This window comes from Ambystoma mexicanum, chromosome 6q (assembly GCF_040938575.1).
Source record: "Ambystoma mexicanum isolate Mex_15411 chromosome 6q, UKY_AmexF1_1, whole genome shotgun sequence".
Lineage (NCBI taxonomy): Eukaryota > Metazoa > Chordata > Amphibia > Caudata > Ambystomatidae > Ambystoma > Ambystoma mexicanum.
Window position 1 is genome coordinate 398,645,676 of NC_090937.1, and position 13,363 is coordinate 398,659,038.

At 44.3% G+C, this 13,363-nt stretch overlaps 1 protein-coding gene across 4 annotated transcripts in view; it reads left to right on the forward strand.

The window, feature by feature from the left end:
- MAML3 (mastermind like transcriptional coactivator 3) overlaps positions 1–13,363 on the forward strand; it is a 1,010,390-nt gene that overhangs the window by 46,895 nt on the left and 950,132 nt on the right. The gene's annotated exons all lie outside the window — the stretch shown is intronic.

Genomic DNA, 13,363 nt, shown 5'->3' on the forward strand with positions numbered 1-13,363 from the left:
GCGTAAACAACTAGGAATGTTTGTGGATTTCTGCAAGGCTAATGCCCTTACACTCAATGTTGCAAAAACAAAATCAATGTTATTTAACACCAGAACCAGGAGCAAGCCCAGAGGGCTAAGATTGGCGCTAGACAAGGGCCCAATTGAACAGGTCCACTCTTATGACTATTTGGGGGGTACGGGTAATGTCATCATGTAGATGGGGAATGCACCTAGACAAAGCGAGAGTAACATTGGCCAGGTACAGCGCCACCCTTGAAAGGTTTGTTTACTAGGGAACAGGGAAATGGTGCAGCAGTCCGTGTTACGCTGGAGACCTATAAAGAACAAGCGCAGGCTACTTACGGGCAGAGTTATGGGGAATATTAGCTCCCTAGCCATTTTTGAAAACAAGTTTCTTAAGAAGATTTTGGAGCTACCACCCTCCGAGCCCAACCTACTTGTATGCCTGGAAACAGGCATGCAGAGTATTGAATATATTTGTCGACTACGGCCTGTTTATTATTGGACCTGACTTTGGTCAAGCCGCACCTTATTACAGTATAGAGATGACCTGATAGATGTAATTATTCAGGCAGAGGGCCTCTCATTACCGTGGGTTAGGCACGTCAAAGAAATGTTGAGCGACCTGGGTCTCGGGGAGTATTGGTCGAATCCAAGTATCATATCAATGCAACCAAGGGATCGATTAAGGCTGCAGCTGCGGACAAGGTCTTGCGTGATAATATCCTCCGGGCCGCAGGCTCGACGCCCTTGACACGGTACTGCAGTAGAAAGGTAATCTAGGGTTACAAAGAGTACCTGGATTATGTGAATCCCAAATATGAAATATCCCTGTTCATTAAAGGGATCTTGCCAATTTCAAGGCCCTGCCACAAATGGAATAACAATGTATCTGCAATGAGTCCGTTGTGCTGCATCACGAATGAGACTGTGATACACTGCATGTTGATATGCCCAGTGAAAAAGCCAGCGAGACAAAGCTATATAAAACCATTATTCCTGGCACGAGGTTGCTGATCGACTGATGTGGCTGACAATTTTGCATAATGCTAGTGATGCTTTTGCAGTGTATGCCACCTCTAAATAGCTTGTGTGGGCTTGGAGACTAAGAGTGAGAAAGACCATGGCGCAGTGACAACAATGTCAGGCTTATATACTTATGAATTGTCTGTTAAAGAAATATTTTTGCGAATAGTGTATGTATTGCTTTGATGATATTTGTATCCATTTTATATGCAATGTTTTAAAGTATTGGGATAATAGTTGCTTTTATGACTCTTTCTGTTGAAATAAAGCAATATAAAATGAATCCCTGTACATTGGGTCAGTGAAAGGGTGATGTAAATACCTTTTTTATTTACCTTGAAGCATAGAGTGAGCTTATGATCATTGGTTTCCACAGCTCTAACATCTGTATTGGAAAGAATATGTGTCCTGCTCCCTCCCCTCCATGCATTTAGAGATGATGCTATTGGGGGTGTATTCTGCTCATATGTTGATTGCATTGCCTTCTGTGTACCCATTTTGAATTGTGTGCATTTCCAATGCAATGTATTTTTAAGATCGAACTTCTGTTGTAAACTAGCAAATGGAGAGATATGTTGTCTGTCATATGGGGTTTCGTCTGTATTGGGGGGGGGGCGTACATAAAAACATGTGCAGTCTAATCGGTTTTACCCTGTACAGGCTTTTTCGGCGACTGAACCGTTCATCATGATCTGTTCACATGTCAGTTGTACGATTGTTGTCAGAAAGTGCCTTCACCAGAGGGGTAATTTGGGAAGTTACAAATGTTCCATATCGGGGCGTTTCAACCCCGCAGTTTTCATCCTTCATCTAATTTGACCAGGTTTAATCTCGGCCAACAGCTGTGCCATATCAAGAATTTCAGCCTCTTATTAATCTTTAAGGAAATGATTTAAAGCACAATGGCAACATGCTAAAGACATAATTGCATTCAGGAATAATCATTTTTATAATCTGCATGCCACCCCACACATAAAGATGGAGTTTTTGCCTCCTTTCAAGTTCAGGAGACGGTGTTTGCTGTAACATACTTGGATTATTTGAAAGTTTGTTAGTAAAGCCTGATGCCAATTGAATGCCCGGATATTCAGGGCCTTTTGGCCTCCATTTAAAGTCACAGTCTGAAATATCCGCTGGAGTTGTACATAAAGAAACAGGGAGAGCGTCACTCTTAAACTGATCGATTCTGTATCCAGAAAACTGAGAAGAATGGTTAATCGTTTCCCTCACTACCCCCACTGATGCTTTAAGACCAGTTTGTGTCAACAAAAAATCGGCACCATATTTTATTGACACCAGCCTGGGTGTTTATGCCCTTAATTGGAGCGTTAGTTCGATAAATACCTTGTTTTAAATGGGCCGAAGGTCAACAGCGCCTGGCTGTATAAAGTTCTGCAGAGTTCACTTTTCTATTTTGAATCTGATATTTTTCTACCAGAAGGCCCCGCAAACGTGCTGTCTTTGTGTACCCTCTACCACGCTTTCTTGGTGCGTGTTACTAATGGTGCAGTATAAGTGCCAGTGGGCAATGGCCTTTTCTCGGGTCTTCGTGCAGTGGATCAAAATGTATTTTCATGTGGGGTCTATCCTATATTGTGACATAATAACTATTTGTTAGAAGGGCAATGGGTTAAGCCTAGTGCCCGTAATCTTGAATGGCATCATGCACCGGAAATACATATTGGCACATGTAATGTTCCTGTGCTTGTTTGTATACACATGGCGTTTGTGCTGGAGTCCTGTAGGGTTCACGCGAAGTCTAGGTTTGAGTTACTTGGAATGGGTGAATTATTAGTTTGCCCAAAACATTGCTCAGTGCAGCTATTGGTAGCTGGTTTGGTGAGCTTGCGGGTCCAGTCTGAACTGGGAAGGAGCCAGGCCCCTTGTCTTGTCAATGATCTGCTGCTCTTGTGGAGAGATGCATTACTTTACTTCCCTTTGACGTTGGCTAACGTTTTTCACGTCACTGTGATGTGTGAAAAATGTGCACTAACCATTCGGAGCGCCACACCATTGCCCTCATTACCCGTATCCTTATATTATTTATAAGATCTCTATAAGTGTAACAAATGAATCTGCTGCTTTGGAGAATATTAGTGTGCTTTTGAAGATATCCTGGACGTGCTTCCCTTCTAAGAACCCCAGTGTACAGAACAGAGTGGCCGACCCCCATCTTTACATACTAGGAGTCCATGCATGCTGGCACTTGAACTCCCGCTTGGTTGTCCTGCGCCACTGTCTAGGCCACGCAGTGTTGTTTAGTGCTATCAACCATAGCGTGGTTTGAGGCTGCAGGCTGCTGTAGTCTGGCGCGAAAGCAGAAGGAAGTATGCTTCCTTCCTGGATCAGCCCAAGGCCTGCCTACTTCTGGTCCCCAGAGGATTGTGTCAAGTGCAGTCGGCCACAGCAGAGGCTTTGGTGGAATGGTGCCTTTTTGTCAAGTGCTTTGTTACGCACAAGGCTGTGCACGTCGTTTAATAATTTTTTTCCAGAATATGTATCAGAGCTGGGTGCTCCTGTGTTATCAAGTGTTGCTTTTGCTTTCATGAGTGTAACTTGGCGGGGTTCTTTGGCCATAGATCTCGTAACTGAGTCCACGGCCCAGAGCTTAGATAGAAAAGTTAACCTAAGGTGGTGGGAGAGCAGTGGAGCAGATAACTCAGTGGAGCAGATAACTCCCTCCGACAGCTCTATCTCACAGGCGTAGACCAGGTGGGGCCTGAGCGGGCAAGGCCCACCTAAAATCTGTGAGGTGGGTGGGCCCAACTACATTAACTTCAGGTCCCACTTGTAAGACAATCCTGGCTACGCCTCTGCTCTACCTCAGCGTACGATCTTAGTGGGCAGCTGCTGCTGAGCCGCTCAGTGGTACCCAGTTCTTCCCAGAGTGATACCACTTAACCACACCTGGAAAGGTGCAAGCGGTTTTATTGTATTTAATGAAGAGATGGGTGAGTGCATAGATCAGAATTCTGGACATAAATCAACAGGGAGCAGAGCGGTCTATTCGGAGGGTGCTTTACAATAAACGATTGTGATCATTGAGTCTGAAATGCATGAGCCAGGTGCGGAAGGGATAATATATCAGTGGGAACTTGATCTGGGGGGGAGGGGTCACAGGTGGAATCTGTTAAGTATTTCAATCCGGCGATACACCCTGGTCTCATCCTAGTATGAAGCGCACAACTAAAACTCTTATTTTGTTATATATGTAGGTTCAATATTTCAGAGATACCCTACTCATATCACACCCCTTTTTCAAATACCCCGGGTCACGGTGGACCAGGAACCAGGCTGGTTGGTAAAGGTAATATTTATTTATTTATTTAAAATTCAATCGATCATATACTTTTAAGCAATCACCAATGTGATGATAATACAATAGGAATGTAGGCAATGTACTTAAATTAACCCTTTAGCAACACAGATAGAAAACACCTGAGAATAGAAACACTTTTGGCTTTTTAGAAAGATAGCACTCAAGTTAGGATTTCCCCCTGCAATATTCCTCAACCCACAAATAATCAATTCTAAATGGTCATCAGGAATGAGGAATAAGAAACAAAATTCGAATTCAACCTTCCCTCCCAAACAAGAGAGAAAAATGTATTTGAAACCCATGCAATGTTAAAATGACACTCGGAAATGGCTGAATAAAACAATGAATGTGTGCAAAAATCCTTAAATAAGTACAATTCTCTACGGGAGCAACACTGGAAAGTTACAAGAAATCATAAGCAATTGATTGAGCAAAAGCATACAATTCGAAAATAAATGGAATGTTTAAAACAATTGATAGTAAAAGTAACACGTGTAAAGCTTTGCAAAAATGCTCATTCCCGCCCGAAATTAACCAAACGGTTTTATATAGCTATGGATCGTAGGTACAATCTGGATGTGAAATGAAGTCTCTAGGTATTAAACTGAGGGAGATATGCAAGATAGTATGAGGTGCGTTTTTAGAAAAATCGGGTAGTGAAAACAGGAAAGAAAATCAATTTGGACAAAAATAGTTTTACTCTATACTAGAGCATTCAGGCCAGAATACCAAAGAGGGACACAGTAAGCACCAGGGTTGATTCATTAGTTCAATCCTTGTTCCACAGCGCCCGCCCTCGTGGAACCATTCCGATCACTCGAAATAGGATTGATAGTTTAGGATTTAAATTACAAGAATTACTAAAGAGATGGAGCTTGCACTAGAAATCAATGACCGGGTTGCAATAAGGATTCTGACAATGTTACAAGTTATTAAGGTAAGGAAAGGATGGTTTAGAGATTGGGTTGGGACAAGGCAAGGCAAAGTATGCTATGGATCCTATTGATACAGTCCACTTTTAGTTTGGATTTTGGACAGTCTGCGCTCTGGATCACCACACGGATCTGGTATATAACAGGACAGCCGGACAAAATCGGCGGGCATGGACTGGATACCGGGTAGCACTTCTGGTTACTGGATACTACAGATCAGCTGGATGGCAGGTTTACATTTAGTGAGCAACAATCCAGGTTAAATTCAGGATGCTTTCCTAAAACACCACAGCTTCCCTTTGGTTATGGGGATAATAAAAAATTGAGGCCTAGCTGAAGCAGGATCAGCAAAGTTTGGCCTTGTGGTTGAGATCTGGATTCTAGATGGATAATTGCAAGAAGACAGGAACAGACACAGCGCGATGAAGAAAATCAGGAATCAGTCAGGAATCAGTGTGTCTTGAGCCTAGTCAAGGGCTCTTATTTATAATGCCAGATGACATCATTACAGTATATGACAGGGGCAGGATTCACTACCCACGCCCCTAAAGATAGGATAGGACAAGGGTAGAAGTCTCCGCCTAGCTCTTCACTGATTGGATTTCAGGAAAAGGATGTCATGTTTATGAGGTGATTTTACTGTACCTAGAAACTCCTACATTTACTTTACTGAAAATCCGATTTTGCCAAAAACACATACTTCTGCAGTTGCAACCTCTTAGTAAGTCAGATACACAGGTTACATATTTTGTGCTGCACAGATCAGTCCAATCCTCAAATCTGTTGGACCTTGCTTTGCCTTTCTGATACATTTTGGTAATTTTAAACATGAAATATTTGACCTAAAATTCCCCAATTTTATACACAGATGCGAGTTATCCCGAGGATGTATGTACCAAATGTTATGTTTGCAACATGGATGCTTTTCTTGTAATACAACATATAATCACCATTTCTGTCCAGAGTGTGTCAAGACATTCTACCAAGTTTTAAAATACAGGCAGGAATTCCACTTTTCCGCTGTGAAAATTCCACATTTTTACCAATTTTGGCAGCTGAGATACAAGTCTTTTAAAGTTCTTTATAAAATAGTCTTAAGGCAAATGGGAGTCATTGTCAATTATTCTTCTTCCTAGCTGACACCAACTGCCAGTTTCTTTCAAGCAGGATGGGGCCTCTTTCTTAATTGAAGGTTTTATTGCCCCTTCCCACTTGGCAGGCGAATGTCCCAGGACTGCTATTGTCCCAGCCTGGGCCATAGATGAATGTCTGATGAGCTTGTGAAGTTTCTTTGTACTGGCCCATTCAAAGTTTTTCAGGCTCGCAATTAGCACTTTTGGTGTCCTGGAAGTTTATGATGTGCCTCCCTTCCTGAAGGAAGTTACAGGGCTGGAACAAACCTGGGGCAGCAAAATAGCCTATGTATGTATTATCACCAGCCACATAATCCTTTTACACTGCTAAATAAGCAGGCCTTCACTCAATTGACTTTTAAATAGGCAATTTTTTCTTCAGTCAGCAAAACACATTTTACCACATGTGTTAAAAACTACAAGCATCTCTTTCTTTTAAATTCGGTTTTCATCTCCAGCAGATCCACACACTGCCATGCAGCTGTAGTTATTCTCTTGAATGCTGGAGTTGTTCTGCAGCATGGATACATTGAAACAGGCATAGTTCAGCTATTTAGAGTCTTTCTCTGAACAGCTGATTTTTAGATACTTTTGCAAAGCAAATAGACGTGTTTCCTGTGCAAAATGAAAACAAAGCCCCAGGTTGATTTCTTTCCAGGCTAAGATGACTGGGCCTGTCATCCAGGAACTAGGCCCGGTTTTGCTGAGGCACAATGGGTGGTCCTGGGATGGTCCTGGGCATTGCAGGGCCTTTTTAATCACAGCAGTTTCATAGTAAAGGGATGGATTTAGCGTCACCCAGCACTTTTAAAAGAGAGAAAAAGGTGTCATCTTAAAAGGAATTTTGGGGGTTTTCAGCACTTAATGCCATGTTAAATGTTGCAGAGCACACTGGCACATTCCTGCAGTGTGTACTCTGTCCCCCCCCCACCTGAAATGTGTGTGGCAGGGTGGTGCAGCCATTTTTCTGGTGGTTGTAAAAACGCAATTTTGAGATCCTGGCGCGCACAGGAGTCAGCACAGCCATTTTGCTGTTTCTTGCGCAAATTCAGCAGAGTGATGTGGTAAAGCATATCTGAGTGGGTCAATATATCCCACAAATATCATATACAATATTTAAAGTTATTTTTATGTATGTGTCGTGAAGGGAAAAGGTTATGGGAAGGGGGTGTCGCTGTTGGCAGCCCAAGCTAGCACCCCTTACTTGAGTAGGGGGTGTTATCTTAGAGGAGCTTTGAAGGATTGTACTGTGTTCTTTATTTTGCCAGTGCTGGTGGCACTTTGTTGCAACTTGAGCTCTGAAGAATAATCTGAACTACTCATCTCACAATGACTTTACGGTTCTTGTGTTGCCCTTTAAAACTTGTCAATGGTGCACCCGACAGGTTTGGCGTTTCACTGGCCTATGTTCGTTAGTCCAAAGCCAAAGATTTACAATGCTCATGCTGCAGTCCAGTTGTTAAACCCAATACAATAAATTGGCAACAATTACAGCTGACGTACTAAAATACTGGTTTCAGGCACACAATGACCATGCCACTAATTTAGCGCAGAAAAGTTCAAAGGGCCTCATTACACGTTTGTTGATATTTAGGTGGATTTATACCATCCAACGGATTAACAGTTACTGTCACTTGGTCCAGCGGAATTACTGCTGGATTACAAGTGGTGGTAGACGGTGTTAGTCACCATTTATTGGAGTCCATAGACCATGGTCTGCTGGGTACAAAAATCCCTGGAGGGCGGCCTTTTGCCATGCACATTTCCATTCCGCTCTCCCTCCCCTCACAGCCCGGCAAAGGAAACCTGTGTGACCCCCCCCCTTACAAACTGACACCTCCAGTCCTGCTATGCTTGCTCCTGCAAATTTACCGGATTGGTGCGGCCGGTGTGTGAGCCTCCCTGAACTTTACTGTCTTGCCTCAGACCCCAGTCCACCACAAAATGAAAAGACATACTAACCTTGCAAATTGCTGCCTTTCTAAAACCTGTCTTTTTTTATTAAAAGCCCAACATTTCCCCCTTTTGTCGCATTTTGGCCATTCCGTTCGAAAAGACTGGTTAATTTTAGAATAATACTGGGTCACATTTTAAATCGCGTGCTGTTTCATTAGTGTTATTCAGTCCAAATATCCACTGCATTTTGCCCCCAATCGAACTTGGATTACTTTCTTTGCTCCCCATCATACCCAATCCATAGCCCAATGAAGTCCAGCTCATACCGGCGTGCCTGGAGGCTGCCCTGGGGTGGTAGCGATGCGTGGTATAAATCAACATAGCATAACATACCCAATCCATGCCCTATGAAGGCAATCCATGTATGGCAACAACATGAACTGCTGGTAGGCAACAAAGTATGAGACCACCTCTGGATATTTTTCAAGCATAACTGACACAAATACCGAAACCCCGATTGACTATTGTTCTTTCTAGCAGTTTCTTTCTCTTTCTGTGCACCTTCTTTCGCCTCTTTTTTGTGATTCTTCCTTTACGCACGTGTCCAATAAAGTAAATAAATCCACATGTTTCCAAAACTGTCACCACTTCCTTTGCACCCAGGTGCTCCAACCATTTGCCAGGACACCAGGCATTCCAGCTGGCATTGCCCCATGCCATCCTAATGGTCCCTGTGCACATGCGTGATAAAGTCCCAAAGATTGTTGTTAATTTTCCCATCGTGGAGCTTAACCCTTGCTGATACTGAGCTCAAGAGGGAGTCCAAGGACGTTGAGGCCACATCTGCTGCGACCAACGACCCCTACATGAGACGACTGGATCTGCTGCCTTTGATCCCCTGTGCTCTTCACCCCATTCACCCCTGCCGATACCTCTGGTGCTACTGGACCTGAAGGGAAACTGACCCTTGCCCGAATCTACTGGTACCGTAACTGGTCCCCCTTCTGCCGCCAATGGGTTCAATACTTTGGCAATACTCAGTGCACATGACACTATTGGTGTTGCCCCTCGACCTCCCCACTGGTGCTACCACATGCCCAGCAGTAAGACCCTCAACTGTAACCACCTTTTAGATGCCCTTGCAGGAGGAACCTTCTCTGGCGCTTTCATGTTGCCACTTAATTTCAATCTTTTGGGTAATAGTGTGGGGATTGCATTGGGTGGCTCACTCTACCTTCTGGGCCTCTCATTATTCCACCCTGTACCCTCTTCTGAAAGGGAGTACCCAGGTGATTGCAACATCTTGAATTCTTTCAATATTTGGACTAACCATCTCTCCCTGAACGACCCCATTAGTACATCAATAGACTCTTAAATGTCCCCTTTGCCATCCTCCCTTGTTACCCCTTTTCACCTCACCACTTGCCTTAGGCTGCCATTTTTCTGCTAGTGTTTGCAGTTCAAGTATCACATTTTGTCACAAATCTTTGTAAAATATTTCCTCCTTTCCCACAATCGTATGGATACTACCCCTGGTTGAGCATGCTTCTTTTTCAATAATTCTTTCAGCATTACACTTTTCCACACAAGCCCGCTGTACTCATTACGCTGCTGGCTTGCGGACATCCGTTGATATTACACCCGCCCAAGCGGATGAGCACTCCATCAGTTAGAAAAGAGAAAACATCCTGCATCTTGAACGTACACATTTCCCACCACAATTTTCCAAAAGCTAAACGCGGGCTCAGCTCCCTTCATTCCTCCCATCTGACAAACCCATTCCTGCTATCCTGTGCCACGTAATTTTCTCACACAAAAGCTGCCCAAGCCCCTCACCCAGGCAACCCCCCCCCCAAACCCCACCCATCAGCATGCTCACCTACCAGACCAAGAAGGAGCTCTGCTGCTTAAACTGTGAGGAATTCGACCTTCTGCATGGCGGGTGCACGTTCACCAAGGCATTTTTGAAAAGTTTAATGACATTGAATGATGGTAGGTCAACCTCTGGAAAGTGTGTGGGGCTAATCCACACACATGTCTATGCTCACCACACGACATACACATAGACACATGTACTCTGGGTGGACACAGCCTAAAGGCACAGTCCTCCCTGTCATATTTAGTTGGGATCTGATAAGTGGATACATGATGCATCTAGAAGGTAGAGGACCAAAACCTTCCTCCTACCACGGCCAGCCTAATTAACTAAAAAAGGCTCCATGGATCCCCATTTTCCCTTTGTCTAAGCTTTGTGCTGTTGGCAGCCTTGAATACTAATCAAAGTTTAATTCAAACAGGCCCATATGGGGCCTGTCTGCATAGACTAAACTAAGGAGACAGGAAACCCCCAACAACCTTTGATATGCACTTCCAGTCACCTAGACATCTTTTCCTTCAATGCTTTGCGGGGGAATCAGTTCCCCCTAACTATAGCTTTGAAAGCATCCCACCATATACCAGGGGAGGTTCCCCCCATTGTATTTTCTCTAAAGGTGGCCTGAATGCGTTCTTCTATTTCTCCCGAATGGACTGTCTGCTAGGATCCATTCTGGTAGAACTCAAATTCAGAATCCTCTATCTCGGATTGCCATATTCAATATCGCCCCGAGAGGTGCGTGGTCCGATAGCACTATCGTTCCCATCGAGACTTCTTGAATGTGACCCGCCATTCTTGCGGATACCCAAATATAGTCTATTCGCCATTGGGTTTTATGTACGTGCAAATAAAACCTAAATCCCAGTTCCCTTTTTGTCTGTCAACCCGCCATGCATCTACCAGCCCTAATTCTAAAAATGTATCTTAGTATCAATTCCCGCATCCCATATAAAATTAAAATTCCATGTCAGTATTACGCTACCATCTCCACTGTTGCCATCAGAAAGCTTTCCTGTCCCGAGTTAGGTGCATATACTGTCCCTATCGTAAATACTTCCCTTTTAATGCAGAATTTCACCAGTATGTACCTCCCTCGTTTATCACTTACCACTTTCAAAATCACTAGTTCTGGATTATTCCTAAATGCGATCAGAACCCCCGTTTTTTTTTTTCAACCATATTTGACTGTACAATCTGCGGGTACCCCTGCAATCTAATTCGTGATTTGTCTTTTCTACACAAGTGGGTTTCTTGAAGGGCGAGAAAGTCAGGTTTCTCGCGCCTCAAGAAGGATCCAAGTTTGCTACGTTTTGCAGGTGAGTTTAGCCCCTGAATGTTATGCGTAATTATTTTATACCTCATGATAGGTATCTGATCCCACCCTTGGTATTCCTTTCCTTTGGGCCCCGATCCCTTGTCTCTTTAAAAGTTCACCTAAATATGTTCGGACTGTGGTTAATTTGAAATAAAATGCATGTATTACATATTTTAGACCTTTCCAGGCTCGATTTTGATTGTCCTTGACCCCAAGTCTTATTCTCACAGTTATCCTGCTGGTCTGACACTCTCCTCTCTCCCCAACCCCCATATCACCCCTTGCGAACCCCCCCCCCCCACACTCTCACCCCAAATTACCATTCCCTAAACTTTGTCCCAGGCTGGCACGTGGGTCCTAATGACAACCTCAGTTAAACCCGTCCATGCGCCAGTAAACTACCTGGGAACAACCAACTGCTGAAAGGTATACTAACCCCTTCCTTGAGATCCCAGTTCAGTCCCCTACTTCATCGCCCAGACTCCTCTTGGCCCTCGAGTTCCACTGTCCCTCTCCCCCCCTTCTTATTCACAGCTTATATGCCCATTTCCTTGGTATACCTGATTCATCTGATCGCCCCACCATCACCCCTCAGTTTGTGGCGTGTCCTTTGATTTGTCACAACCTTGCGGAGCTCTGGCCTTCCTGTTGTCCCATTTTGTCATTGACCACTCCCATTGTCAACTCGGCTTAGAGGTCCCTCCTTCTGCCTCTAATGATCCTGATTGGTTTCTTCTGCCTTCTGGCGCCACAACATCCAGGCCTTCTTCACATGTCTTTACCCATACCTGTCTCAATTTCCAGGTCAAAAGCAGTCCAAACGGAAAAGTCCATCTGTAACGCACCTTCTCTTGACTGAGAATACTGGTACCCGTGTCATTGTTAGGATTAGGGTGGAGAAAGCCAGGTCTTGATAAAACTTGACTTCCGATCCATTGATGGTTAAAGATGTACCTGTCTGTGCTGCCCTAAGGACATCTTCCTTCTGCCCATAGGATGTGAACGCCGCCAACGAGTCCCGGGGTTTGGTCCCGGGTTCTTTCCTAGGAGGGCCCACCCTGTGTATTCTAAAAGGATGTCATCTGCAGGGATCTCCAGCAGCAGGTCGGTGCAGAGGGCTTGTATTGCATGCTTAAGGTCTTTGTCTGCCATCTCTTCTGGGACATTTTTGATGTGTACATTGGATCGCCTTCACCGATTCTCCAGGTCTTCGCACTGGATTTCTAGATTGTGCGTCTTCCGGGCTAGCTGCTCCACAGTTTCATTATTTTTCCTTGAGTCTTCTGCCAATTCCTGTAGAGCTCACTCTGTATCATCAACTCGTTCTCCTAGTTTTGAGATTTCCCCTTTAATTTCTGACACAGCACTTTTAATGTCTGATCTAACTCGATCCACGATCTGCTCCTGAAAGGAATCCTGAAGCGTTTCCTTTAGGCAGTGTTGGTGCTCGGCTAGGCATTGCTATAGGTCTTCTTTGGTAATTGCCATTTTATCTCTGTTCTTTTGTCGCTTTGTGTGGTGACAGTGTATTGGGGGAGCGCGTCACGCCAGGCATATCTTTCCCCTCTGATTGCCAGCACCCTGTGATTGTCCACTCTGTCCTTTGGGTGGTCATTTTAGGGGCTACCGAGGTGCCTTTTAATGCGTCTTTTCCATTTAGCACTCAACATATCCTTCTTTGCGGATAGATCACTTATCTGGCCGCTTGCTGCAAAATTCACTAAGCAGTCAGGATTTTATTCACCACTCCGTCCGGGTATAATGACTGCCACCTTTCCTCCCAACGTTAGTGTTCACCTATGCCCTCTGTATACTGCACCTTAACCAGAGCGGACAATCATATGGCCCTCCTGCCTTATATAT